The sequence below is a fragment of the Podarcis filfolensis genome (assembly GCF_964270895.1).
Source record: "Podarcis filfolensis genome assembly, chromosome: 3".
Lineage (NCBI taxonomy): Eukaryota > Metazoa > Chordata > Lepidosauria > Squamata > Lacertidae > Podarcis > Podarcis filfolensis.
This window is the reverse complement of record NC_139606.1, coordinates 29,509,974-29,516,691: the sequence shown is the minus strand read 5'-3', so window position 1 is coordinate 29,516,691 and position 6,718 is coordinate 29,509,974. Positions and strand designations below refer to the sequence as shown.

At 42.7% G+C, this 6,718-nt stretch overlaps 1 long non-coding RNA gene across 1 annotated transcript; it reads left to right on the top strand.

The window, feature by feature from the left end:
• Nucleotides 1–497: 497 nt before the first annotated feature.
• On the top strand, nt 498–6,476 carry LOC310759832. Its single transcript, XR_014546546.1, has 3 exons — nt 498–641; nt 2,814–3,015; nt 4,214–6,476. It is a non-coding gene; the product is annotated as an uncharacterized lncRNA (long non-coding RNA).
• Nucleotides 6,477–6,718: the final 242 nt, after the last annotated feature.

Sequence of the window (6,718 nt, the reverse complement as noted above, 5' to 3'; positions counted from 1 at the left end):
AACATTCTATACAACCTCAGTCTCCAAGCCCTCACCTAGGGTTTGGTTTCCTTGGAATGAAGGCCAGCAGAGACTGTGGTGTCCTTAGGACATGTGGTTATATTTACACATATATACAACCTGAGCATAGGGTAAAAAGGGGCTCACAGCATTAATACACCAATCGAACTTGCTTCCCCCGTCAGATTCCACGAGAAGCCCTGATTCCAGCTTAGGGCTCAGCAGAAGGTTGAAACATGTCCTCTACCTGTAGCTTCTAGCTTGCTTCCAGATTCAAACCTACCCACCTTGGCTATCGTTCTCCTTGTAGCAGCTAGGTGCGCAGTGTTGGAGGAAAGGCCCACCCATTTGTTCTATGGCACAGAGCAACGTCTTTGTGCTAAATTGTGGTCCTTAACTAGCCAGCCAAAGCTAGTTGGGAAAGGGATTTGGTTTGGTAAGCTTGGGATACAGGAGATGCATCAGGAGTTTAGAAGATGTTGTGTGTCTTCCAGGAAGTCCATGTGTGCTGCTGCAAGAAACAACAGGTTTTGTTCAGCTTAGTTGCTTAAAGGATGGAGGGAGGTTGTATTCAGCAGATGTCACGCCACCAATAAAGAATGGCTAGACTAGAGCAACTGCCTGGATTTAATTTTTTGAAGGTAGGTTAGGACGAACATGAGAAAACAATGTACTTATTCATAGTTTCTGTTTCTGATATATACTGGTCTACATACCCTTTAGTATCCAGTTAGCATCATGGCTGCATGGACCATACCACATCAATAATAAAGGGCTTATCAAAATGACTCATAATTCAGTCTTCCTTGGGAAAGATGGTTATTGCAAGTTCCCCTTCTCTCCCTCATACTGTCCCTTGAGATTTGAATCATCAGTTCTCTTTTGTGGTTGATATAAAGGTCCTCTGGGGTTGGTGAGTTATTGTTTACATGGGATTTTTTTCATGATAAATATCACAGAACTTTTTAACGGTGAGGCTGTTTCGACAGAACAGTTTATAAAACAATGCTATTTCTCACTGCAGACTGGTCTCCTTCGAGGGGGTGAGGGGCATGCTGGGACATTTATGGGTCCATAAATGCAGGCAATAAATGAGGACCAAATAAAACCCAACTTTAAGAAGCTACTACGGCAGTTTCTAGGTGCCCTCGCCATGTCCCACAGTCCTCCTGTGAACATTAGGCCTCAGCATTGTAAGAGTTTCCTCAATACTTGTTAGCAACTGTTCACACCAATCAGGCAAGAGTGTCCATTTCCACAAGCAGAGCTGAAACAGTGTACATCACACATTGCAACGCTCAAGTAGTTCACTGCAATAGTCAATAGTCATTGCACATTACACAAGCTGGCAAGTTGTGCCTACATTATGAGCAAGGCCATGCATTAGTCATGTATGTATGTATAGCTCTGTCGGTACAGCATGAGAGTCTTAATCTCAAGGTTGTGGGTTCAAGCCCCATGTTGGGCAAAAGATTCCTGCACCTCTCTCTTCATCATAGTCATTAAGAAGGGTAAATCCAATTTTAAAATCACTATTCTGCAATATTGTCAAAGCCGTTTTCTGGATTAGCTACTTCTTGGCATCCTTAACTACTTATTTTAATTGAAGTAACCTAAAAGTTACTGTGGGTTAAACCACAGAGCCTAGGGCTTGCCAATCAGAAGGTCAGCGGTTTGAATCCCTGCAATGGGCTGAGCTCCCGTTGCTCGGTCCCTGCTCCTGCCCACCTAGCAGTTCGAAAGCACGTCAAAGTGCAAGTAGATAAATAGGTACCGCTCCAGCGGGAAGGTAAATGGCGTTTCCGTGCACTGCTCTGGTTCACCAGAAGCGGCTTAGTCATGCTGGCCACATGATCCAGAAGCTGTACGCTGGCTCCCTCGACCAATAAAGTGGGATGAGCGCCGCAATCCCAGAGTTGGCCACGGCTGGACCTAATGGTCAGGGGTCCCTTTACCTTTACCTAACCTAAAAGTTACCTCACAGTGCATCAGTATCAGAACCACCTAACACTTGCCGATGTGAACTTATATGTATGGATTAAAATCACAGCTATTAAATCATTTTTTTCAATGGGTGAATGGACGGCCCCTGCCCCCCACATTTACTTTGACTGCATGAGCAGGGGAGGAGTGTAAAGACGTATGGCTCTCAGCAGCCCACTTATGAAGTATTGCAAGCATGCAGTTAAATTTGTTATTCTCTATTTTTATTACTTTGCCAGGCTCAACCTTCATTTGAAACGAACAAGGGATCCGATCCTGTATACATGTAGACATAGAAGCCTTGTAAGAAAAGGAAAAGAACAAGACTACTAATTCAATCCTGACCCCCATGCATTTGGATCTCCTAGATTTGAAAATGATTGTTCTTAAAATGTTCAGTCCAGTTGTCTAGGGTATGATTCTGATTTAGAATTCCAAGATTGTCTTCCAAAATGCTTGCAATTCCACACAACTTTTTGTAGGCTATTAGTATTCTGTATATATAATATACTATAATATTCTGTAGCCATCCAGCAAAATCATGATTAACTGCGACAGCGCTTTGCAGAGTTCCACTTGATATCCCTGTCCAACCTAATAATCACTCTTTTGAGTAGGGTTCATCCTCTAATTTGTTGCCTATATTTTAGTGCTTTGATATTGATATCTTGGCATGTTTCAATTTTCATATAAATATCTAGAGAGAGAGGGAAAAAAATCATAGGACTGGTTCACATACAAATATACTTTGCTTGAGCCCATCAGCTGATTTATCACTACTTGATGTGTAAATATTCACACTGGAAAATTTAAACTGTTGTCGTTTGCAGTACACAAAAAGAAGGTCCCTCTGAATTCAATGGGAAGCACACACTTGTTATGGTGCTTAGGATCTGCACATGCAAACCATCACTGGATGTGTGTTTCAACTGGCAATGAACATTCTTGTGAGAACCAGCTGGGGGAGTAGAATATCTGCTACAACCGCAGGCATTTGAAAGCTTAGTCCTGAACACAAAAAAGCCATTTCAAGTAAGCAAACCAAAGTCCTTCCTGAGCTTAAAGTTTAGGAAGGCCCTGGGATTCCATGGCTAGAACATTGTGGGAAGTTAAAGAACTTCATACTCATCTAAAGTCTGAATTTGCCCAGAGTGGCTGGGGAAACCCAGCCAGATGTGCAGGGTATAAATAAAATCATCATCCTCATCCATCATCATCACCATCATATTCACTTGACCTGCTCCATCCCCACTCACCCGATAATCTTTTACCTGGTCTCCTCTGGTGAATAATATTTGGCCGCCAGGTGACTAGGCAGGCAAGCTTCACAATTCTCTCTCCCTACTCCCTGTTTTTTTAAGCACATAAATGACTCATCATATTTGTTCTTCCATGCCTTTGCTCTTAATAGACAAAATATAACATATATTGTCGGGGAGACTTTGGCAAGAAAACATCACTTTCCTTGGCCCTGAATGTCAAGCTCAAACCGAGCATTAACTCTTATAAACAATGATATGACAAAGACATTCCTCCCTCTTGCTGTTTTTATTACAGTATTGTCAGGCTACAATTTATTGTCTGCATTGTTATACAAAGCAAGTATCTCAAAGCAGTTTAATAACATAAATTAATTTAGGCCTGTATTTCAAAAATTCTGTGAGTTAAATTTCAGTGTTAGTTGTTGAGGCATCCACTCCCCCTCCACTTTCCCCTGGAATTTGATTATAAGGAATAAGTTGTATTGTATTGAGGGGGGTCCCTGAAGTTTATTCCTTGCTTAATTGTCAGTTGTTTCTTAGAAGCATTTGGAACTGGAGTTCATGTTTTGTGAGAGCCAAATTCATGGACAGTATATAGGCTCAGCACATGAGAGCCAGCGTGGTGTAGTGGTTAAGAGCGGTGGACTTGTAATCTGGTGAACTGGGTTTGATTCCCCGCTCCTCTACATGCAGCTGCTGGGTGACCTTGGGCTAGTCACACTTATCTGAAGTCTCTCAGCCTCACTCACCTCACAGAGTGTTTGTTGTGGGGGAGGAAGGGAAAGGAGAATGTTAGCCGCTTTGAGACTCCTTCGGGTAGTGATAAAGCGGGATATCAAATCCAAACTCTTCTTCTTATAACTTGAAATACATTGGGCCTCAATATATTTGTGGCCTCTGACATGCATCCCTCCTTTGTTGCTATGCTGATGTATCTCCTCTCTGCCCCCCCCACCGTAATTATTTAGAACTTCCCACTACAGAACATCATGTTTCATCTCTCATCAACCAGCAATCACGGATGGCAATAATGGTGACCAAGGAGACAATAGAAAAGCTGCTCCTCCGCAGGCAAGTAGAAGTTGAACAACTGCTGAAGTTTTTCTCCATTGCCGCAGTTTTCTCCATGCCAGGAAAAGTCATGTTGCTTGCTCATGCAAATTAGAAGTGAAAGCGTGGAAGGCATGGAGGTCAACATTAGATGGCGCTGGAGCCAATGACAAGGGGAGCTAACTAATTCTAGTTTTGTCTTGATCTTCCTCTCTGTTGAGTTCTATACAGGCAACAGTGAGAATAAGGAGGATGAAGCTCGTAGGCAGTGACAGGCCCCTAGGTAGTTTGTAAATAAGAAGGAAGGCAGGTTAGGTAGCTAGCTGAGGACAGATCAAGGTGATAGGACACCAACCCATCTGCCTTCATTGACCAACCTCAACTAGTTCCTTGAAATTCTTTCAGGTAATGATTTAAGCATGCAGGAGCCATGTCACGAAAAGGTAAGAAGCTGAGCGTTATGAGCAGTAGCATTCATCGTTGCAACATGTGCCAGATGAAAATTTGCAGTCTCAGCAGTGTGCTCTCCCAATAACAAAGAACAAATTGTGGGGGATTATGGCCACATGGACAGAGTTCCTCCCGGATTTTCAGGGGACTAATTTCTAACTGGACAGAACCTTAAAATAGCAAACTGTCCAGAATAACAGGGGACACCTGGCCAACGTATTTCTAGATCTAACTGGAGATGCCAAACATTGGGCCTGCAACTTTCTGTATGCATAGCATGTGCTCTACCACTGAGCGATGGAACTGCCCCGAACTTCTTACCAAGTGTGAAGAAATGGAGTTGGTTGGATAGGCCCAGCCCTGCAGAAATCCAAGCATCTACAACAGGGGCATTGGGTCAACCTGGTAGCTGGCCCATCTATCTGCTATTACCTTCCTAAACTGAGCTATGGAGTCTCCACTCTTGGAAACTGGCTCCAGGAGTCTAGCAGCGCCCCACTGCTGTGTTTTCTACCCTGCATGCAGAGCAACAGTTTGCCAGCAATTTGCAAAATTAAAGTTAGAACAAACAGTTTGTTCAGGTGGAGCCATTAAATCTGCTGCTGTTGCAGGTCTCGAAACTACTGGAAGTAGTGAAAGCTGGAAGGAGATTTGGAATAGATCGCCCAATAAACTGGTGTATTTATTTACATTGGCATGGTTTTCTGCTGTAGGGAACCCTGTTCCAAGAGGTGTTAGTCTGGGCATGGTCAGCACTGGCATAGAGTTTACATAAAATGAAGATTCGGGAGATTACTGGGCACCAGAACAGGCTTCAGGAACATTATAAATGTTAAAGCACTTAAGAATGTTAAGCCAGCAAGATTGCCGTTTGCTCTGAGCATTCTAAACACCTCTTTGGAAAAGAGAGTTTTGGCATTTGTTCTGGAACAGCCAAGACAGTGTCTCATTGTCCTCAGGGACTGGGCTGTGAGATGGCCGGCAGCCACTGATGATATGTTTGGCAGAGACCTCTATAGTTTTCAGAGACCAATTGTTTGCTAGGACCCAACATTGCCACTTTTCAAGCTGTGAACCAAACTACATGAAGACAGAAATCCCACGTTAACCCCAGAAGCTCAGCCATCGTTGTTGAGCTAAACTGTTCCACTTGCCCCCTTTGTCTGTCTTCTGCTGGCATTGAATGCGGTACACACTTAGCAGAGCCTCTTTCCAACATGATTCATTGGAGGGGGTCTCTCGCTCACCCCAGTTCCTTGCACAACTGCTTCACATACTGCTGGAATTATTATACTGGTTCAATATGTTCACAAAGCACACAATGGCATGTCTCCTCTCAGAGACTTTTCTTTAATTATTATTTTAATTATGTTCCCCATGCCCTGTGCTTGCATGTAAACTGACTATGAAGGTTTGAGAGCTGAAGCTGATTTGTGCCTAGTGTATTTTGCAAGATCAGGTCCAATACTAATAAGAATCAGTTATTCAGAGACTTAAAAAAAAAACCTATCTGCTGATAAATGATGATACACAACCTGCAAATATATTCCAGGAACCTAGCTATTAATGATAAATTAAAGTGTGCTATCAAGGTAAGATGGGGAATATGGAGGAGAAATGATTTTGAGGAGATATGGAAGGTTTGCAGAATTTGTACTGTTAAAACGGAAAGGGGTCAAACCATCGCAAGAGATGTCGACATTTTGGGAAGTTGAATAGTTACAATGGAGTGGTCTTGGGGATGGGGGTGCATGTTTTTATTTATTATTATTACTTTGTTTAAAATTTAAAAATATTTCGGGAAATCTTAGCAAGAGGTCACTGAGCCCACATTGCCACGGTGAAGGAGAACAAACGTAGAAAAAGGTAACTGCTACATAAAGGTTCCCAGTTTTGAACATTTCTCTCCCATTTGTCAACTGAGCAAAAAAAAAAGTTTAAAAAGTGGGGGTACTTAGGGTACAGTACGGTAA